This window comes from Eupeodes corollae, chromosome 2 (assembly GCF_945859685.1).
Source record: "Eupeodes corollae chromosome 2, idEupCoro1.1, whole genome shotgun sequence".
NCBI lineage: Eukaryota > Metazoa > Arthropoda > Insecta > Diptera > Syrphidae > Eupeodes > Eupeodes corollae.
The window spans coordinates 112,022,162-112,045,824 of record NC_079148.1 but is presented as its reverse complement, the minus strand read 5'-3'; the positions used below and the strand labels follow the sequence as shown (position 1 = coordinate 112,045,824).

General features: G+C 30.7%; 1 long non-coding RNA gene across 1 annotated transcript; it reads left to right on the top strand.

Annotated features, from left to right (window-relative positions):
- Positions 1–12,027: 12,027 nt before the first annotated feature.
- Positions 12,028–16,464, top strand: LOC129946718 (uncharacterized). The gene is made up of 4 exons (XR_008781634.1): positions 12,028–12,109; positions 12,176–12,280; positions 16,268–16,323; positions 16,399–16,464. It is a non-coding gene; the product is annotated as an uncharacterized LOC129946718 (long non-coding RNA).
- Positions 16,465–23,663: the final 7,199 nt, after the last annotated feature.

Genomic DNA, 23,663 nt, shown 5'->3' with positions numbered 1-23,663 from the left:
TGTATATAAAATATACAATACTGTTTGCACCGAGTGATGATAGTCTCAGCTCGCAGCTAACAGCTGATGTGATTGTTGGTTTTATTGTTGTAACTTACTGATGGCTCTGGGCTCTGATGGGTTATGGCGGGCTATGGCTCTGGAATGGCTGGGTTGGCTGGTTATGAGTTGAGTAATATGACAGCACAAAAGACCAGTGGGAACGTGCCATAGCCATACTATAGATGATATGCAATGCACGGGCAATCATCGATGAGTATCTCGCGCCCGATCAAAAAACAAAGAAGAAAAAAAAACTTAATAATAATAATGCTCGTATAGCCTATACCATCAACAACTAAAAACAAAGCTAAGTTATTGAACTGGATAAATATCTATCAGATACCAATATACCTACGAGTATCTAATCTAACCACTTGGGCGGGTAACAAACTCAGGGGGAGGCACTTTGCATTTATGATGCATGAGTTTTATATGCTTGTTGCATTTGGCAACATATACGAGTATCTAGGTGGATTGTAGATACTCGTATATTTGATTGTTGCGGTTCTTTATAGCCACCTATATTTCTGCTTGAACTGCAGTTTATTAGCACAGGCTTTTCAATTCCCATAGAATGACATACTCATTCATACCCACAAACTTAGATACTTTTTTTTCTATTTAATAGATATTAAGTCGGAAACTACTTAATTTGATTGAGCGACCGTTGCGTTACGTTGTTTGAGAGTTCGTGTTTTTTTTTGTTTTTTGTATTTCTTTCTTTAAATTGAAAGTTTGCTATGCAATTAAAGTGCGATGCACGGCCGACACGACACAGCGACGCGAAATGGTGGCAGTGGTGATGATGGTAAGATAGTTTTAGATATACATACCTAGGTTTTCTGTTTATATCTTATATCTTTTGCTAAACAAGGGCTATCAAGAGAGTTCAAGGTTAATTGGTTTGAAGTTAAAGTTATTTAACTAATGAGGTCTTTGTTATGGATATTTTATGAATTGCAATCTATTGTTTTGTATTTTTGATATGCTATACAATATACATATGTACATATTATGTACATATTCAGAATTCAGTTTGACTTTCAATTTTTTGAGATATAAATTATGGTTTTTCTGTAAGTTATTTTTTTTAAAAGATTGCGGAACTACTTATTTTGTATGTGTTTCCAAAGGCAAAAAAAAGAGAGCATCAACCTTGTTGCATTGATAGGAGGTGATTAAAATTATACTATACACCTGTGTATCCATCATTAATTGTTTTGATGAGCTTTTTATAGCAATAAATTACGTAAGTTATATAAATCAGTGAAGTCCAAAACATGGTTTCCTACAAAGTTGTGTACAATGTTGTAAGATAAGAAGTCATTACTTTTGTTTTATATATGTAGTTAGTATAACTCACTTGTTTTTTGTTTTGTTTTATGTAAGTGATTATAATTAAAGTAATTCACCCAACTAAGTAAAAAGATATAGTTGGTTAATAAGTGTAATGGGTAAAATTTCAACATTTAAAGTTGATAGTGTATATATAGGTACGCAGTTTTAATTATTTAAGATGCAATTTTGTTTTACTTAATAAAAGAGTTTTTTTTTGGTTTTGAAAAAAGCATTGCGTGTTCATATTAAAATTTTATAATACAAAAAACAAATGGGGTGGCGCAACAGTCCGTTGTGAACCAGGGCCTAGTGACTTACAACTCTCAACCATTCCTGTGTGCGAGTACTGTTGTCAGGAATGGAAGGGACCTACAATTTAAGGCCGAATCCGAACGGCTAATTTGAGAAAGCACTTTTTCATGACAAGAATTACTCTTGAAGGAATTGTCAATTCCTCGCAAGAGGCAGTACCCGCGAAAATTAATTTTTTAAATTAAGGTGGCACAGGCAGGGATTGAACCCAAGACACCTTGCATGACAGTCCAACGCACTAACCATCATGCCACGGGTACTACAAAAAACACGATTATTTTAAAATAATAATGAATTTAAAATTTAGTAAGAAGTATATTAATAAGGAAACTAATCTTAAGTTATTAACTATGGAGGGTCATTTGAAAGCAATATTTTATTGAAATAAAAATTAAGTATAACATTTCAATATTTTTATTTAATTGAAGTATAAACTAGGAGATTGAAAACAACACCTGATAAATAATTTAAACAAATATAAAAAAAAACAAATATTTTTACTGGTTCTAAATTATTTCTTTTTCATTTAAACATTAATCTTAAGTTTAATTTCGGACGGAGACAAAGTTTAACGATAGATTTGTTCAGAACAGTTGAAAACAAGCCTTTTTTACTATGGACAAAAAAAATAATTATAAAATATTGGTAATACCAACAACTATGTTTTATATATTTTTTTTTAAAGCCAACACTTCAAAACTATGCAAATTGTTTTAACTTCAAAATTTGGGCAAACAAATAAGAAAAAGGTTTAAAGTGTAATTTTTCAAAATGTTTAGATTATCTACTATTGTTGTTTTTAGAATTCAATTTGTTCAAATTTAATTTGGTTTTAATCAAAAACTCAAAACTAGATAGTTTAATGTCTTTTAGTTCTCAAGAGTATCGTGAAGTATTAAAAAACTACACTTTAAACCTTCTTTTAACTTTTTGTTTACTCAAATTTTGAGTTTAAAATTCAATTTTATAAAACCTATACATAGTTTTGACTCGATTTAAAAACTGAATAATAGAACAGAATGGATTGAAAAAAGTAAAATACCTGATTTTAAAATCTGATAGTAAAAACTGATATCTTGTCGCCTAAGTTGCCTTATTTTCAATGTTTTTTAGTTTAGGTTTTGAAGTTATTATTTATTTAAGAGATTAGTATATAATGCAGCTATTATAGAAATATGAAAAAATTTTATCTTGAGACTTGTTTGAACTGACAAATAAATATGTCCTTTTGGCAGCAAAAAATATACCTAATGCTTTAAAGGCTTTAAAAAGAAACTTGAAAAAGGCTACTGAAAAAAAGTAATTCATTGAAACCAAAGACTAAGTTTTATAGTGATTCACAAGTGGAATTATAATTTTAAAATCCACGTTGATAACAAAAATTATAACCCTTTGAATTACAAATTGCATTTGGAAAAATAAGATGTTTTTTTTTCGAAATTACATTATAATTTTGAATTTCAGGATTGATTTCTGTCAATTTTTAAATAAATAGGCTTATGTCCGATTTCATAAACAAACACTAAAAACACTTTTATCTTAAATCTTTTTAAATTTTATCTGGCCATTCAAATTTCAGTTTCACTAAGCTTAAAATGGGAAATTTCAGGGATATTTTTGTTAAAATGTCTTTTCTTTCTGAGAAAGCATTATATGTTGAAATAAATGACAAGAATATCAAAATACAACAGAGTTACTTTCTTCAAAAACAAAAACAACCGGTTGAGTAGTCGTGTGTCTTGAACGACGAGTAACTATATGATTTTCTTCCTCGTCAGATGATGATGACCAATCTAATATTTTAATTAAAAATTAAAACCATAAAAATAATATTATTAAAATCTATTCATTCTGTATCTCCAAATATTGAGAATACAAATTTTACAAAGCAAAACATCAGCTGTGACAAAACATTTAATGACACTTAAAATTTAATGAGCCAAAAATGGGCATTTAGTTTTAAAAGGTGATTAAAAGCTTGTTTACTTTAAAAACGCTTGGTGAAACCAAAATATCCCATTTTACAGTTTAAGATCCTGTTAAATGCATAAAAGTTGTTTATTAAATTGGGCATTAGTGACTTATAATTCTCAACTATTCCTTTGTACGAGTTATTGCAGTGATGAATGGGACCTACAGTTTTAAGCTGAATCTAAACGGATAATTTGAAAAACCACTTTTCACGACAAGAATTACTCTTGGAGGATTTTTTAATTCCCATTTCTTATCCTATGTAAAAACTATTAGATGGTACAGGCAGGGATTGAAATAAAGATCTTTGGGATGACAGTCCTAGGCACTAACCAAGGGTACTACTCTATTCTGGCAGTTTAATTATAATCAATAAATAACAGCAAAACGGCCCAAACTCGTAACTTTCAATTGGTATGTTTAAAACATTTGTCGCATGTTATTGGGCTATGGATAAATAGGCAATTCAAATTTGATTTGACTCGATAAATACAAATGTCAGTAGTTCTTGCATTTTCTAATGGAAACAAATCACCTCAGTACGTTGTTTTAAAAAACGGTCAGTTGATTTTTATTTTCTCAAAAATATTAAATAATATAGGGGCTAGTCCCCTATGGTCCCCAGTAGTTATTATGTCCAATTCTCTCATTCCCAAGAAAATCAACAAAAACAATAAGTTATGGGGAAGACCGTAAAGTGTTTTTTTAATCCAAACTAAGATTAGACTGGAAGAGGAAAGGGAGAGAGCATTTAATTGCATATTAATTGTTTTTTAGGCATTTTAACATAAGCCCTAAAATTATTAGATGAAAACACTACACATTGACTTTATAAAAAAATTCCGTAAAAGGTGATTATTGATGGAGAACTTATTTTATATGTCAATAACACTTCCTTAATACAATCATAAAACAAATTAATTATTGAAATGTAGTTTTATGTGAACTACTCATGGAACTAAGAGATTTCTCAAAGCAATTTTTGGCTACACATTGTAGCTTATGTAATTCTAAGCAAACAAAAGACAATTTTAGAGGTGATACATTTTTTTTTCAGTTTTTTTGATTTATAAAAAAAGTCGTCGATATATTTACTGGTTCTTGAGCTATTAACGATGAAAATAACGTCACGAACGTACGGACGTATGTATGAACGTACGTACACACGCACGCACAGAAATCTCTGAAAATCTTTTATTTCGACTCTCGAGAGATTTCTCCTTAAAACGTCGAGAAATGTCAAAATTTTTAATTTGACAAATCGGACCGATTACAATTACTTCCTATGGGAAGTTAATAAGTTATGTTTACTATTAAATTATGTTTTTTGTTTTATTTATAGACAAAATAATTATCTACACAAATTAAGTAAGTGAGTAAGAAATAAGTGTCATACATTTTTTTTCAAATTTGAGGTTGAAACCTCAAAAAAAAAAAAAAAAAAAACATAACATAACAAAAAACATTACTAAAAGTTGGTAAAAATAGATTTTCGACTTGAGTATCTCTTTCAAATTTAAAAATTTGGCCTCAAACTAATTTAAGCACATAAAAAATATAGTTTTCAACATGCAGTAAAATTAAAAAAAACTTGAATTGACAGTTTCGTTTACAAGAAATAAAAACTAAAAAAAAACATTAATAAAATTTGGTAAAAAATTATTTTCGGTTTAAATATTTTTTCAAAATTTTAAGATTTTGGCTTAAGACTTATATCATCTTGAAAGAAATATTGTTTGCGACATTTATTAATTTTTTTTATAGAAATCCGGCAATCTACAAAAAATAGTACACGAAATTATTAAAATATTGATGTTCGATTCTCGATGTGTCGTGAATAAATGAAGATATTGACTTCAAAATTATTTTATTTTGTGATAAATTTTCTTAGAAAAATTCCCATCTCTATTTGTTTATATAAGAAATAAAAACTAAAATTGGTGAAAATTGATTTTAAACTAAAAATGTCGTTAAAAAACATATATTTTGTAATCACGCTATTTCATTGTACACAAAATATTGTTGGTAACTTTTGGTTATTTCCTTTGTTAAATTTAACTAACAAATTTTTTAACAAACCAAGAAGGAGCATCATCATCAGCTAGATCTACTTTATATCTACTAAATTCATTACTACCGAATTGTCATTAAAAATCGAAAAAGTAAATCTGGTTTTACTTTTATAGGCCATCATTAAAATGACGCAATTCGTTTTAAGAGAGGGTGCTATGCAATAAAATTAATATTTTTATCACCTTCCTGGGTTATCATTTTATTAATAGTTTTGTAGACAAATGACAATATTATTATTTACAAACTCTCATTTGGCTGGTGCAGAGTTCACTGGAAAAATCTGTGGAATTTGTTCTTATTTAATTTGTTGTAGAATGATTGATAGACACATATGACGTTGAATTGAACCTTATCATTTTTTTCAGTCACAAAACTTTAAAAAGTATCAATAAATAATACCAATTTTGTTTACAAATAAAATTATTGTCTAGCCAAGTTAACACCTCGCGCCAACACGCGCGACTATGATTTGCCAATTCAGCATAACAGCATATTCTCATAAGTTCCCACGATTGGTGGGTATCATATTCTGGACAACGGTGCATTGAGGTGAATGCACCGACACTACGAGTATCAAGGTCGCTGACGCAGCAATCATCGATGCACGCCGTTAGGTGTTATTTTAGGGAATTAGTTTTAAGTTAATCAGTTCAATTGTGAGCCCGGACCTGATTAGTCGTTAAATAAATATATTGTCAAATTTAATAACCGTTTATTTATTCCGTAAGTCGAACCGTTGGGCCAGCCCCTCAGGGGTTGGCGTTCGCTTTTTTTCATATACGAATCCGCGATTCGTTAATTGGCGCCCGAGCAGGGACCGCGTTGCAAAACTGTATCCTTTTCGCCTGTAGATCCTAGTTCATTACCAATACGCTCTATTTGAGTGAACGTCACTGTTAACATGGGAACACAGTTGACCATTTTGGATAATAACTAAACTTTTCGCATAAACATGGGAACATGCGAATATCTGTTAAGGCTAAAGGATACGACGGTGATGGTGATCGTTCCATTAGTAGGCTGCTTGCGGCTAAACGGGATTCAAACGACACCTCCCACGCAACACGGTTCCTTGGAAACCCTATTCCGTCGGTTAAGGGGAGTACTAAATCTAAACCTTTTTTTTTCAGGAAAAAATATTTCAACAAAAAATATATATCTTTTAAAAGACTAAAGATTAAAGCGAGGAAGTTATGATAATTGTGTGAGTGGGAAAAAAGAGCCCATAATTTATCTATATTCTATAGAAAAAGTGATCCTTGAAGCATTAAGCTATTCAAAGAAAAGATATATATATATTATTCCTAATTTGAAAGGAATAATCATATTTAATTTATTAATTGTTATTAATTGTGCAAGTGTGAGTGTGTGCAGTTATTTGATATAAAAGAAAAAAGAAGTTTAATAAGGTGAAAAATAATCTTTCATAATCTGTGCCTAGTGTCTGTTAAGGTAAGCCTACATTTTACATTTTTTTTTATTCTTATTTTATTTTTTGAGAGAGATTTTTAAAATAAAAACATAAACTATGGATCAAGTCGCCCAACAAATTGTTGAATTGACTGGGGCAGTCAGTAGCTTGATTTCCCAATTGAAAAGCTTTGAGAGGAGAATCGAAGCTGTCGAAGGAAAAACAAATTCGTCAGCCTCCTCAGCTGCACCTTCTTCGGCTGTTAGCCATTTTGAGCTTAGTCCTCCTCAAACAGAGGCTGATCTCAGGGAAATAAGTAAGCTACCTGACTGCGTTAAAGAACTTCAGGTCTTTAATGGAAATCCTACTCAATATGTATCATGGATACATACTGTAGAGGGAATCCTTAAAGACTATGAAATAGTTAAATCAAAACCGCTTTACCGTGCGATTTTACAACACATTCGGGGTAAAATCAGAGCTCCTCACATCTGCTGAAGTACTTGCATTCCCAGATTTTAGTAAACCATTTTCTCTTACTACTGACGCATCCAACATAGCCATTGGAGCAGTTTTGTCCCAAGGAGACGGAGGTAAGGAAAGACCAATTGCCTTTATTTCCAGATCACTAACCGCAAGTGAAGAAAACTACGCCACAAATGAGAAAGAAATGTTGGCGATAGTTTGGGCACTGGATAACCTGAGATCCTATTTATATGGTGCAAAACAAATTAAAATATTCACTGACCACCAACCTCTTACCTATGCTTTGGGTAATCGCAATTACAACGCAAAGTTGAAGCGATGGAAAGCTAGGATAGAAGAATATAATTGTGAATTAATTTACAAGCCTGGAAAATCAAATGTGGTAGCAGATGCACTATCGAGACTTAATATTGTAAACGACCACTCGACTGTCTCAGCTAAAGCTGAAACAGAATGTGAAGTGAATGCGTTACAGAACACATCTTCAACAGACACAGCTTCCGAACAAAATTTCGCTGATGGTAGATCCGATACTGATACAGCTTTCGAACAGGTTTCCTCCTTAGGATCACAAGATGTCGAATCGGCTTCAACTGTGTCGGCCAGTGGAACAATGCACAGTGCAGAGCAGGATTCAACGGATCTGATTCCTCATGTGGAAGCTCCATTGAATGTTTTCCGAAACCAGATTATTATCAGGGTTTCAGATAATAAACTTGATTCGATGGAGGAACCACATCCCGGTTACATAAGACACTACTTCTCAACTCCGTATCTAGATAACGTTGCCCTAACAGCTGTCCTTAAAGCCAAACTTAGGCCCAATATAGTTAATGGCATTAAAATTCCTGAACTTTGTATGGAACTTCTGCAAAAGGTATATTTGGAAACGTTTTCCAGCTATAAGATTAGGCTGACACAAAGAATTGTTGAAGATGTCACAGACGAGAATCGAGTGTGGGAACTCATTAGTAAGGAACACAAGCGAGCTCATAGAAATGCTCGAGAGAACAAGGAACAACTCCTTGAAAGATATTACTTCCCGAAAATGAATAGCTTAATAACACGCTATGTAAAGTCCTGTGACATTTGCCTTACAAACAAGTATGATCGACATCCGGCGACCCCTATGTTTCAGCCTACTCCTATTCCCTCTTATCCTTGTGAGATATTGCACATGGATATTATGGAAATCCAGGGTGAAAAGTTTATATCATGTATCGACAAGTTTTCAAAGTTTGCTAAATTATTCCACATTAGGAACAAGTCCTCTCTATATCTAAGGGACAAAGTGATGAAAGTACTTCACTATTTTACAGTCCCCAGGATATTAGTTACAGACAATGAAAAAAGTTTTCTCAGCCCCATAATAATTAACTTTATCAAAATGCTCGACATAAAGATGTACCAAACACCCGTTAATCGTAGCGAGGTTAACGGCCAAGTTGAAAGATTTCATTCAACAGTTCTCGAAATTTTTCGATGTTTGAGAGCCGAGTATAAAGAACTTAAGCTAAGGGAGCTGATACACATATCGGTCGATCGATATAACAATACAATTCACTCGGTCACTGGCAGAAAACCATCTGACATGTTTTTTAACAGAAGTTCCAGAGTAAATTATCAAAAGATGTCAAATTATCGGATAAAAGTAAATCAGGAACTTAGGGAAAAGATAGAAAAAAATCAAAAGGCCAAAAACCAATGGCATAATAAAAAGAAATCTATCCCGAAAAAATACAAAAAAGGTGACGTAGTCTACACATCCTTCAAGAGGATTCAGGGCAAACATAAGCCGCTGTATCGGAAGGAGGTGGTAGCAAAAGATAACAAGGTAACCATTATAACAGACACAGGTAGAAAAATTCACAAATCCCAATTAAAGAATATTTAACTACAGAACACACACCCGCACAAAGAAAGCACACATCGAAAAAAAAAAAAAAAAAAAAAAAAAAAAAAAAAATGTACCCTTGCAATGTAATGTAAAAAGACATAAAATGATAAAATGTAATGAAATAAATACATAAAATGTATAAAATAGTACATTTAATAAAATGACATAGGTAACGAAACCTTAATGTCAAAGCCAAAGCATAGAATAATGAAATGAATAAAATGCAGAAAAATTGTATATTTATTAAATGTATGGCAAAAATCATCATACTAATGAAATACATGCATACATAAAATTGCATAAAAATTGCAAAAAATTATTTATATATAAAAATTTAATTTTTTATAATATATATGTATAAAAAAAAAAAAAAAAAAAAAAAAAAAAAAAAAAAAAAAAAAAAAAAAAAAAAAAAGGTCAATGGCACCATGCCTAAACAAAAACCAAACTATATTATCTATATTATTACATAATTAATAACCATTTCTTTTTCAGAATATTAATTTTAATTTTTCCATTTTTTCTAGATATTTTAATAACGATATTACATTATTAATATTTTTAAACTTTTCATGACCTATTTTTTTCCTTATTAAGTTTATATTTAACTGATTTATTTATATTTAACCAATGTAACAAATTTAAAACACAATATAGCTTATTATTCCTAACGGCCGTGCAAGGCTTCACTATCTTCGAGTACCAGTCCCCAATGGTAACAATAAAGGAAGGACCAGGGTGGATTATCGATGGACACTTCAAATTGGTGCATTTGATCCGGTTAGATGAATTTGAAGATCTGCTCAACAAAATGACTTTAGCTGTCCAAGCTGTAATCAAGCAACCTGAAAAGAAAATCGTGGCACGCCATCACCTTACCCAGCTTCACGAACGAATCGATATGCTCAAAGGAAAAATGCATAGAAGGCAAAGGTCGATTAATTGGATTGGTTCTGCGTGGAAATGGTTGGCCGGTAACCCTGACGCAGCAGATTGGGATGAAGTGCTCAAAAACGAGAACAACATAATCGAGAATAATAATCATCAATACAAAATAAACGAGAGGATCCTTAGGATAACAAAGGATATCACCCAAAGGATCAACCAGGTCATTAACAGCACCGTAATCCAAACGTCATCGTCTAATAGGGCTATCCACGAGCAAAACGTTATGGACGAATTATTAGTGGTGAAAGAAGATGTAAACGAAATTGTTCGCGCCTGCCAGATGGCGAGAAGCGGAATCGTAAATACAAATCTCTTGGACCATGAAGAGATCAACAGGCTTATCAGCGAAGTTGAAACTTTACCATATGCTAACGTTGTGGAGGCTTTGCAATTTGGTAAACCATCAGTCTATACCAACGATTCCATCCTACTGTACGTACTATCTATGCCTAAAGTCAGCAGGACTGAGTACAACTTGTTATTGACCAGAGCGTCAATCCTGGGAGGAAAGCAAGTCGACCTACCTTATTCTAAGATTCTAGCAAACCATGAAGATACCTATGGCATAATATCCAACTGCCTTAGTATGGGCAACATGACGACTTGTGATGAAAGCTCTTTAGAAAAATTGGAAGAAGAGGGATGCGTAGTTCGGTTGCTTAAAGGAGGGCACGCTAATTGTGCAATTCGTACCAATACAGCCAGTATTACGGAACTGATCAAGGAAGACACGATATTTGTCACAAACTTCCAAGGAAAATTATATAGCAAGAACATATCAAAGGATCTCTCCGGTACATATTTGATCCAGCTCTACAATGAATCAATTCGACTAAATAACAGAACATTTGTTAGCCTGACGGCAACATCGCTTCAAGCGCTTCCACCAGTTTTAACCAACACATCCTTGAAAGTGAACAAAGTGGACATCGAATACCTTCATGACATGAGCATCAAGAACATCAAGATCCTGAATGGCCTATCATATCGGCTAAACACCTATACTGCTACGGATGTGACGATCCTCCTGATATTGGCAATAGTTGTATGGATGATATGGCGCAAGCTGCACAGGAAGATTGACTTACCAAAGATCCAAATCCTACCACCACCGGTGCTACCTACCCCTAACATCTCATCTTAAAATACTGATCTACGGGACGTAGATTTTCAAAGGGGGAGGAGTTAACACCTCGCGCCAACACGCGCGACTATGATTTGCCAATTCAGCATAACAGCATATTCTCATAAGTTCCCACGATTGGTGGGTATCATATTCTGGACAACGGTGCATTGAGGTGAATGCACCGACACTACGAGTATCAAGGTCGCTGACGCAGCAATCATCGATGCACGCCGTTAGGTGTTATTTTAGGGAATTAGTTTTAAGTTAATCAGTTCAATTGTGAGCCCGGACCTGATTAGTCGTTAAATAAATATATTGTCAAATTTAATAACCGTTTATTTATTCCGTAAGTCGAACCGTTGGGCCAGCCCCTCAGGGGTTGGCGTTCGCTTTTTTTCATATACGAATCCGCGATTCGTTAATTAGCCATACACAAGCTATTATTGTTCTCAGATCCTAAAATAAACTCCCTAATCTATATAACTTTTAAACTAAATAAAATTATGTAAGTACACAAATCATAAAGAACAATAATAAATGTGCACTAATTCTCAACTCGAATATCATCTAGGAAGCCAAATTTATATAAACAAATAGTACCAAGCAATGGAGAAGGAAAAAACCAAAGTTCGATGATTTTTCCATTGATTCTAATTCAACTTAAATTTATCGCACAGTGAGTAGACAAGCTCGCAAATATTACACCATACTGCTAATTCAATAATAGCCCTCATAATATTTAATTCGATGTTAAAGTTTGTTGGTCTTTCATGTAATTGAATCTGGTCTCTCTATAAAGGTACTATAAGGTATTAAGGTAGAGTGAATTATATATACAGTTTGATGTAAATATAGAATTTTTTGTTTGCCAAATATATTATTCAAAAATTTAATTTTGAAATAACACCGTTCACCGTTTACCGTTTACCGTTCAGCCTTAACCCTTTCAACATCAAGTTAAATTATGTGGCTTCAAATTAAATTTTAATTGAGGAAAAATTACTAAACAACTGATGATGCGAAGGTTTATTTATGTGTAACTTAATTCATCTGCTTGTGAATATAACTTTATGTACTTGATATTTTAAATAAATAATATTTATGAGAAGGCCTATAAAAGTAAAGTTTACAATTTGAGAGACATTATTTAGTTGAATGAAAAATAATAATTATTTTATGAGAAAATGATGAATATCAGTTATTAAATTTTTTAAGAGGATGAGTCTTTATTATAAAATGGTGTAATAGGAATTTGTCAGGTACTAAAACATAAAGTAAAATATTTCCTCTGCCTTAATTATCTCCATACATTTTAAAGTCAATTATTTTAAACTCCATGTTTAAGTGACACACTTTTTCAGACACTTTTAGTATTTTTTGAAGAGTTGCATCTTTTTCAATTTTCAATTGGGATTGAATTATAAGAAAAGCAAACAAAAATATTTATTTTTTAAAGCTTGGTGGCATTTTCCTTCATCTCTCTAAATTTTCCAAAATAACTCTAAAATAAAAAAAGAGGCTAGGATGCGGCCCACACTGATAACTTCTCATCCCGTCTGTTGATTTGTCTTGCTTAAAAGTTTGTCTATATGTGTACTCGTATCAATTTTTACCAAATTTGCGTACTATTTTTTGTAGATTTTATTTTTTTTTATAAAAAAACGTATTGTTGGATTTTTATATAAAATTACTGAATATCGAAAACAATATTTTCTGTGAAAAAAAAAGTTTGAAGCCAATATTTTTAATTCTTGAAAAGCTATTTGAGTTGTTTTTACCAACTTTTGTTAATTTTTTTGTAGGTTTTCAATTTTTTTGTACAAAAACTGTCTATTCGATTTTTCTCAAACTTTGTCCTAGTGTTGAAAACAATATTTCTTATAAGTTAACATTAATACGAAGCTATTTTCTCAAACTTTTGAAAAGATATTTGAGTGGAAAATCATTTTTTAACAATTTTTTTTAATTTTTGTCCGGTTTTTAATTTTTTGTAAAAAACTGTCAATTCGATTTTTCTCAAAATATTACTGAATGTTGGCAACAATATTTTTTGACAGATAAAAGTAAATTAAAGCCAATATCTCAAAGTTTTGAAAAGATATTTGAGTCGAAATTCAATTTTTACCAACTTTTATACATTTTTTTTTAGGTTTTTATTTTTTGTAAGTAAACTGTCAATTCGATTTTTCTTATTGATATTTATTCCTTATGAGATAATTTTGAGTAATGTTTTTTTTTGGATTTTTATATTTTATAAAAAAAACTGTTAATTCGTTTTTTCTCAAAATTTTATCAGATGTCAAAAACATTATTCTTCGTTGCACAAAAGTGTTTTGGAGATGAAATCATATTTTAGTCTTAAAATTTTGGAGGTGACAAATTTTGTTTTTTTGATTTTAAATGGGGTTTTTTCAAAAAATATACTTCTTTGATATCACGTTACAATTTATTATATAAAATTTAATTTAAGTCTCTAGCGTTTTTGGTTCGTAAGATATTTAGGATTAACCAAAATTTTCACCTTTTTTCAAACTGCTATGGTAAAAAAACCACACGCAATTTTCTAGAGAGCCCTTTCTGCATCTTTCTGCCTTATAATCTGTACAACAAAATTTGAAATCGATATCTCTTCTGGTTCTTGAGCTATGGACAACGAAAAAAACGTCGGGAACGTACGGACGTACGAACGTACGTACACACGCACGAACAGACATCTTTCTAAAAATCTTTTATTTCGACTCTAGGGACCTTATAACGTCGAGAAATGTCAACATTTTTAATTTGACAAATCGGACCCATTACAATAACTTCCTATGGGAAGTTAAAAACATCCTGCGATGTTTTGGAACAAATAAGTTTGTCTTTATCGCTGACCGTTTCTTATCTATTTTTTCTTGGACTGTAGTATGTAGTTAAAAAACGAATTGTTGTGGTGTTTAAGTTAATTTCCTTGGGATTTACACAAAATAATTTCAGTTTCAAAAGAGAAAAAAATCATGTAGATTTATAAACTAACATTTTAAAATATTCAAACTAATATGTTAAAAGAAAGTACCACTAATCATATTTGAATTTTGGATTTCTGAGGCAAGTGACAACAAACCTCAATGCGTAATTTGCATCAAAGTGTTGACGAACAGTGCAATGTTTCCAGAAAAAATGAGACGTCAAATTATTTGCGCTGCCAATTGACGAATCAACGAAAGTTGTAGGGTTGGCATTTTAATAGTATTTGTGCGCTACCAATATCTACAGTTCAAGAAGATCTGCTCTTCTGCAAGCCGTTGCCAACTACTACAACTGGTGCTGAAATGTTTAATATGATTGACAATTTTTTAATTGTAAATGACATACCATGGGTTAACTGTGTGGAAGTATGTACGGACGGTGCCAAGGCCATAAATGGAAAAATTGTTAAAGGATGCACCAGTAGACATTGGGTTCTACATCGCCATGCCCTCGCAATAAAAAAATACCGGTCTCCCTTAAAGAGGTGTTGGACGAAAGCGTAAAAATAATTAACTTTATTTAATCACGGCCAAAGAATACAAGGCTTTTTAAAGTATTCATACATCTTTACTTCTTCACGCAGAAGTAAGGTGGCTTTCTCGCGGAAAAACACTGACTTGGCTTTCAGAAATAAGAGCTGCAGTTTGAGTTCTTGATTGACCCGGCATCAGATTGTTCGATAATAGAACTTTTTGCAACAAAGAAGTCTTTATCAGAATGTTGAGAGACGAGTTAAGTTTATTTTCAGAGAAAGCTTATATAATTCTTCTGCCATTTGCAACAGCATACATGTGCGAATCAGGGTTCTCTCCATATGTTGGAACCAAAACAAAATATAGATTCCGTCTCGATGCAGAGCCTGATATACGGTTGTCCCATTTTCAATCAGATATTTCAGCTTTATGCAAAAATAAGCAGACACACTAAAAAGAAACTCCATATTATTATAATGCTTTTAATATAATTGTGTCATTCCTTATTCAGTTGTTCTTGTGTTTTTCGTTGTAGAAACTGCTTAATGAATTCAATAAAACAAACGAAATTTAAAAAAAAATCGTATTTAATTTGATACATGTAATTGTGAAAAATAGCATATGCACACGAAGTGCTCCGCGGGAAATTTCTCACGCAAAAATTGCTCCGCGGTTTAAAAAGATTGGGAACCGCAGGTTTTAGCGAATCTTTAAATGTCATCATGATGCCCATGACCATCAAATGAAATAACAGACAGTACATATGTATATATGTACCTTAAAACTGATAAATTTCAACTTTTTGTATAAAAGTGGAAGTATTGGTCTTTTGCAAGAAACTAAATGCGGTCCCGAATTCGGCTCTTTATGTATGTATGTTTGTCTAGATGTGCCATATCGAATGTATATTTGTTTCATGTTCTAATTGTTTGACGAAATTTTCTTGGCTTGGCACTAACGCCAGCTTATCAAAAAAGAATGTATTTTGTTATAATTAGCTACGCTATCTCTCCACATCACTTTCTAGGTTCATACTAACCAAAACATTATTTCAAATAAACTTAGTCAGTAATTTCTTCACCTTCTTATTAAACAATTCGTTAGACGAAAATTTAATTTGAGATTAATGATTTTCTTTCTAATCTTTTCCATATTTATAACAATTTCTGTTGATGCTCAAGTTCAACGAACTTCTAAATGCTTAAAATGGAATAAGGAAAAGACAAGGTGCCAAAAAGTGAGTTTTCATATTCATAGATTTGTTTGATTTTAATTTTGTGTATAATATAAGTGTATAATTAATTTTTTTCAGTTTGTCCAAATTCGTCCTTTACATCCCTCAAGCCCAACTGAATTAAATATTCCTCAATAAATAAATTTTATATAAATAACAAATTTTTATGCAGTTCTTAAGAATAGTAAAGTATATAATTATTTCTGTTTCAAGAATTATCAAAAATTTGATTTTTGTGTCCGTACTCTTCTGCAAAGGTTTTAGAAATGTGTTTGCATCAACTGAGGTTGTATACATTCGTTTTTTTTGAATTTCCCGAATTTTGAGAAAATTACTAAGTTGTGTGAAAACCGTGTTGCCAAGTGAGATGTTTGAAAAAATTCAATTTGAATCCGCTTAGTTTGTTCAATAATAAGCACTCAATTAATAAGTGTTGGTACCATTTTTATGCCATAAATATTTCCAGAATTAGGAAAAAAAGGAAGAGCTTGAAAATTAGTTGTAACAAGTTTACAGGAAAAGCATTAAGCAGTAAGCGAAATATAATACATAAATAAATATGTACATAGAGAACAGAATTAAGAAATTTCAATTTCACTAAAACCAGGAAAAAAGGACTTAATTTTATTGAAAATTTACTAAAGAGTAAAACAAATACACATTCACTCTACAAGTTATCCATTTAAACTTTTAATGATATGAGTTTCAATAAAATATTAATGATATTATATATTTTGGAGATAAGAGAAAGTTTTAGAACACCTTGCCTTAAGGAACATTTACAATATTCTTTGTTGTCTGTTCAAACAATCACATGGTATAGAAGTCCTTGAACTTCATAGCTACTACCCTAACTTTTTTTTCTGTAAAGAAATATACATTTTCAAAAAGTTCCTCTCTATGGCCATTGGTCGATATCATATTTGTCCAACAAACAAATTATTCGCACAATTTATTGAATATTTTCGATTACTCTTACCGCAAATAGCATAAAAACTAAATCCACTTCTATACAATCGGTCGAACTATTAAGGTATTGTGTGTGCGTAGAAGGAACTCTTGTGATATTTACGTCATAAAATTATTGAAGTCCACTTACAATAAAAACACTCCAACATAATGCAATAGAATATGCATTCTGAGAAATTACTTACGATTTCTTGAGGGACTGAGGGAGTTACAACAGTTGGACCTTATTATATATTTATGAAGAAATCTACGATTGCAGAATAATATTCTATAAATTGATTTTGTGTTATCGAAGTTTTCCTATTGTTTCTATTATTAGAGTTTTTTTTACACTTAGAATAAAGTTTTCAAAACAACATGGGGTTAGAAGGATTCAGTTTTGAATGTCAAGTTGTCATATCCATAAATTTAAGGGTTGTAAAGAAGAAAATCTTGAAAGTCCCTATTTTATATAACATTAAAAATGTAGAATTGAGTAATTTTGAAGATAAACAAAAGAAATAAAAAGATTGACGTATTTTCCATTTGATTTTTTATTCATGTGGATTGTATAATAAGTAATTTCTTCTGTTTCAACAAAACGAAAATCTTGAAAATGCAATTTTTTGTCTTTACGTTGTATTTCTGTGTTTGGGAAACAAATACTGGCTTAACCGTGATATCTTGTTGCATTATAGGTGTTCTGAAATTGTGAAAAGCTAAATTGAACTCAAAAAAATAACCATTTGAACAAAATCTGTTTTATAATAATAAATAAGTGTACAAACATAATTTTTTTCGACCTTAATAGAATGTAACACTTTAAACTTTTTTAATTTCCCATAGAAATATTGTGTGTTTTTTAGATTTAAACTAAAACTAAAAAACTGAAAATGTTGACATTTCAAGGTCCCTAACGTCTAAGGACAGGTCCTTAACAATTTAAGATTTGCATTTCTACAAAATCTTTGCATATTCAAAAAATGTTGATGGAACTAACTATCTTGTGCAGAAATTATGGACTACAAATAAACAAATCAAATACTAAAGTCATGACAAATCGCACTAAAGATGATATAACTTTGGACAGAGAAAAAATCGAGTACGTAGAAGATTATATATATTTGGGACAAATAAAATCATTCAAAGACCAAGAAAATAAAGAAATAAACAGACGCATCACGAACAGCTGGAGACAATTCTGGAGCCTGAAATAAATCTTACAATTGGACCAAAGTGCAGACACAAGGAAAAATATCTTCGACTCTGCTCTTCTGCGGATTTTAACTTATGGACTACAAACAATGAGTTTGACTGCAAAAACACTTGACCAGCTTAGAATATGCCAAACCAAAATGGAAAGTAAAATTCTAAACATACGACCGCGAGATAGATATCCGCACAAGAACTGGAATTATAGACGCCATAAATAGAACAAGAAGACTGAAGTGGAGTTGGGCAGGACATTTATCTTGACTTCCGGATCAAAGATGATTTATCTAGACTTCCGGATCAAAACTGACGACGAAATGGAAACCAGATAACAAGAGACCAGAAAGACGACCCAATAGAAGATGGAGTGACAATTTATCCTATTTAACAACAAATTGGTACAACCTGGCCAAAAATAGAGATACATGGGCTGGGCAGCCCTGGGCGAGGCTTATGCCAATATTCGACCGACATAATAAACTTTTTGATTTCAATTCTTTTGCTAAACTTTAATTTTTTATATTTTAATTGCAATTCAATTTTAACTTAAAAGTATATATGTATGTAATGTAAGATGTAATTTTATGTTAAGTAAACTCTAAATGAAAATTAAATGTAATAGGTATCAATTAATGTACGAGTATATATTAAACTTAAGGCAATAAAAAAAAGCTTATATTAAAAAATATTAAAAAAATAAAATTTCTAAATACAATTTTATAAGAGTGTGTGTGCTTTTTTGTCGTCTATATATCAAGAATTAGTGGAGATACCGACTACAAGTAAATTATGTTACACAGATAATAAGGCAGAAAGATGTGGAAATTACTGTCAAAAATTGAGTTGGTGGTTAACCAAAAATATCTGAAAAATAATCGTCACCTCGAATATTTTACGAACAAAAAATCATTTTATCTCCAAACTAATTGTACGCAAAAAGCATAACGTTTTTGATATCTGGTAAATTTTTGAGAAAAATCGAATCAGCAGTCTTATTTAGAAAATATTTAAACCTAAAAAAAAACATTACAAGAAGTTGGTAAAAATTGGTTTTCGACTAAAAATATCGTTAACGAAAATCTGTTTTAAAATCAAACTATTTCATCATTTATAAAATTTGATTTTAATTTTTAGTCATTACGTGCGTTTTGTTCGCATTTCATAGATAGTAAAGTGAGAAATTCCCAGCATAACGATCCGCAGCGGCCAGATTTTTGTATTTAAAAATTGGTACAACTAAAAGAAGATCTGTCAAAATAATAATAAAAAAAAACACACAAATAAGAAGAAAGTTTTGTGAAAATCAAAAGTCAAAAAATTAACTTAATAAGAAAAAGTAACTAAAACTAATAAAATGATCGAGTCTAATGCCAGCGTGAATGAGTCTGAAGAAGAAATGGTAAGATAACATCTGAAAATTGAGATTCTATAAAACAAAGTTCATTTAACAATTGCAGCTTTTGCGTGAATTGATCGAGTCCAGTGCCAGCGTGAATGAGTTCATACCAGGAATGTTTTTTGAAGAGCATACTAGTCTCTTTAGAAAGGGGGTTTGTTCGTCTTGAAGCACGCCTCAATTCTTTATATACCTGAATCGAGTTGAGATTCATCTATTCTACACTGAGAAAAGAGGCTGGGATGCGACCCACACTGATAACTTTCCATCCCGTCTGTCGATTTGTCTTGCTTCTAAGTTTGTCTATATGTACTCGTACTAATTTTTACCAAATTTGCGTACTATTTTATGTAGATTTTTTTTTATGAAAAAACGGACTGTTGGATTTTTATATACAAATTACTGAATATCGAAAACAATATTTTCTGTGAAATAAAATAAGTTTGAAGCCAATATTTTTAATTTTTGAAAAGCTATTTAAATTGAAAGTAAATTTTTACCAAGTATTAGAATTGTTTTTTTTTAGAGTTTTATTTTTTGTAAAAAAACTGTCAATTCGATTTCGAATATCGATCGAATATTGAAAACAATATTTCTTATAAGATAAAATTAGTTTGAAGAAAATATTTCAAGTTTTTGAAAAGATATTTGAGTCAAAAATCAATTTTCACCAACTTTTGGTAAATTTTTATTAGGTTTTTAATTTTTTGCACAAAAACTGTCAATTCGATTTTTTTCAAAATTTGTCCTAATGTTGACAACAATATTTGTTGAAAGATAAAAGTTGTTAAAAGCCAATATCTACAATTTTTGGAAAAATATTTGAGTCGAAAATCAATTTTTACCAACTTTTATACATTTTTTTTAATGTTTTTATTTTTTTGTATAAAAACTGTAAATTCGATATTTCTCAAAATTTGTCCTAATGTTCAAAACAATATTTCTTATAAGCAAAAATTAATTAGAAGCTATTATCTCAAAGTTTTGAAAAGATATTTGAGTCGAAAATCAATTTTTACCAACTTTTATAAATTTTTTTTTAGGTTTTTATTTTTTGTTAAAAAACTGTGAATTCAATTTTTTTCAAACTTTAACTGAATGTTGACAACAATATTTTTTGAAAGATTAAAGTAAATCAAAGCCAATATCTCAAATTTTTCAAAAGATATTTGAGTCGAAAATCAATTTTTACCAACTTTTATACATTCTTTTTTTAAGTTTTTATTTTTTGTAAAAAAAACTGTCAGTTCGATTTTTCTCAAAATTTTTCAAAATGTTGAAAACAATATTCCTCATAAGATAAATAAAGTTTGAATCCTAAATTTTAAGTTTTTGAAAAGATATTTGAATCGATATTCAATTTTTACCAACTTTGAGTAATGTTTTTTTTAGATTTTTATTTTTTATAAAAAAAACTGTCAATTAGATTTTTCTCAAAATTTTATCAGATATCAAAAACATTATTATTCGTTGCACAAAATTGGTTTGGAGATGAAATCATATTTCAGTCGTAAAATTTTGGAGGTGACAAATTTATTTTTTCAGTTTTATTGATTTATAAAAAAGACCGTTATATTAATTTTTTTCAAAAAATATACTTGTTTGGTATCACGTTACAATATATTATATAAAATTTAATTCAAGTCTCTAGCGGTTTTGGTTCGTAAGATATTTAGGGTTAACCAAAATTTTCACCTTTTTTTTAAACTGCTATGGTAAAAAAACCACCCACGCAATTTTCTTGAGAGCCCTTTCTGCATCTTTCTGCCTTTTTATCTGTATAACAAAATTTATTTGAAGTCGATATCTCTTCTGGTTCTTGAGCTATGGACGACGAAAAAAACGTCGCGAACGTACGGACGTACGAACGTACGTACACACGCACGCACAGACATCTTTCTAAAAATCTTTTATTTCGACTCTAGGGACCTTGAAACGTCGAGAAATGTTAAAATTTTCAATTTGACAAATCGGACCCATTACAATAACTTCCTATGGGAAGTTAATAAACCTTTTTTGGAAACATAGATAAACATAAATATATTTTCTATTGTTTTTTTCCTGCAAAATAAGTCCATTTTCACTAACAAAACTAAATAATATCAACAGTAATAGATTCGTTTTTTCCGCAATGGAAAACACACATGATTCCAAATGCAGAACTACTCAACGAACACAGCCATCGAGATACAAATGCAATATCAATCGTACCAACATTTGAGAACGAAATCACATTAGATCCATTCGAGGCTCGTATAAATGTCAAAAACCTATCCATAGTAAGATTCTTCTCTAACTTTTATCGATGTTATTCTCACTATGGATATTGTTTTTGTTATTAGTGTAAAATCCTACTTAACTATGGATAGATATCCCAATAAAACACGGGTATTGTTTTTGAAAAAATTAACTAGTAAATTTTTTTTTCAAAACACGTAAACCTACAAAAACAACAAAAACCCGATAAAGAAATGGGTTTCAACTCGAGTACGGGGTTATCCAAAAGTAAACCTAAATAAAACATATATAACATTTTGTTTTAATGATATTTCTTTTTAACTTCCCGTAGGAAGTTATTGTAATGGACAGTTTTTTTTACAAAAATTAAAAATCTAAAAAAACATTACTAAAACTTGATAAAAATTTACTCTATACTCAAATAGCTTTTCAAAAATTAAAAGAATTGTCTTCAAACTTTTTTTTGTATTGCACAGAAAATATTGCTTTCAACATTCAGAAAGTTTTTCAAAAAAATCTAACAATCCGTTTTTTCGTATAAAAATAAAATTTACAGGAGTGAAAAATGTGATTCGTCACTGAAGAAAATTTTGTTCGAAAAATCGCCGTCCACCGCCTGTTCATGCACCCATCCGACATATCTACGACATTGTGAATGGTCAGCTGGCTTCAGTTGTCCTTGAGTAATTATAATTGTATACCATAATCTCTCCTTAAAGCACGATATGTGGCTGTAGCAGATCGATTTTCATAAATTTCGGACCACCAATTAAAAAAAAAATTGGTTTAACAACTTACATTGACAGATTTCGAACTCCAGCCCTATACTTTCGAAACCGCAAAATGGATAACCCGTTATGAGGATAACAATGAGGGATATTGACTTTAAATTAATTATCTCACACAAAATATCGTTAAAATTATATTGTTAAAGTTTTAGACAAGACGAAACGACAATCGGAATGTTGGTCGGATCTAAGCCTTTTTTTTTTGATGATATGGCAATAAATATAAATTTTATTAAAAAACAATTTTCAATAGTTTTTAGATCTTTTAGAAAATAAAAATTTTTTGGCTCCTGTGTTGAGGAAATTAAATCATATGAAACGAATTTTTGGACTTAAGCTACTTCTTTTGAGTCCTGATTATTCTTTTTCCATGGAATATTTCCACTACGAATTTGACACTGAGTATAAAAAAAAATGTTCTATTTTGTTTTCAATATTAATAATAAAATACATTTTTTCTGAAAATATTTATTTAGCACTCGTTATTTAAAGGTTTTAGAATTATTCTTCTCAAAATACATAACAAGTTTGATTTGATATGTAAAACAAATAAATACATATTTTTAAAGAGAAATCAGCAATGTTTATTATATTGGAAACCCTTTTTTTAACATTGCATGGTTGACCTTTTTTATTATAGGAATAAAATCATACAAAAGAACGCAGGGCAAGGTCATCTATAAGAATGTATTTGGCTTCCGCAAGAATTCCACACATTCCTTCAAGTTTAAAACAACTTATTAAAATAGCAAGGATTTAAT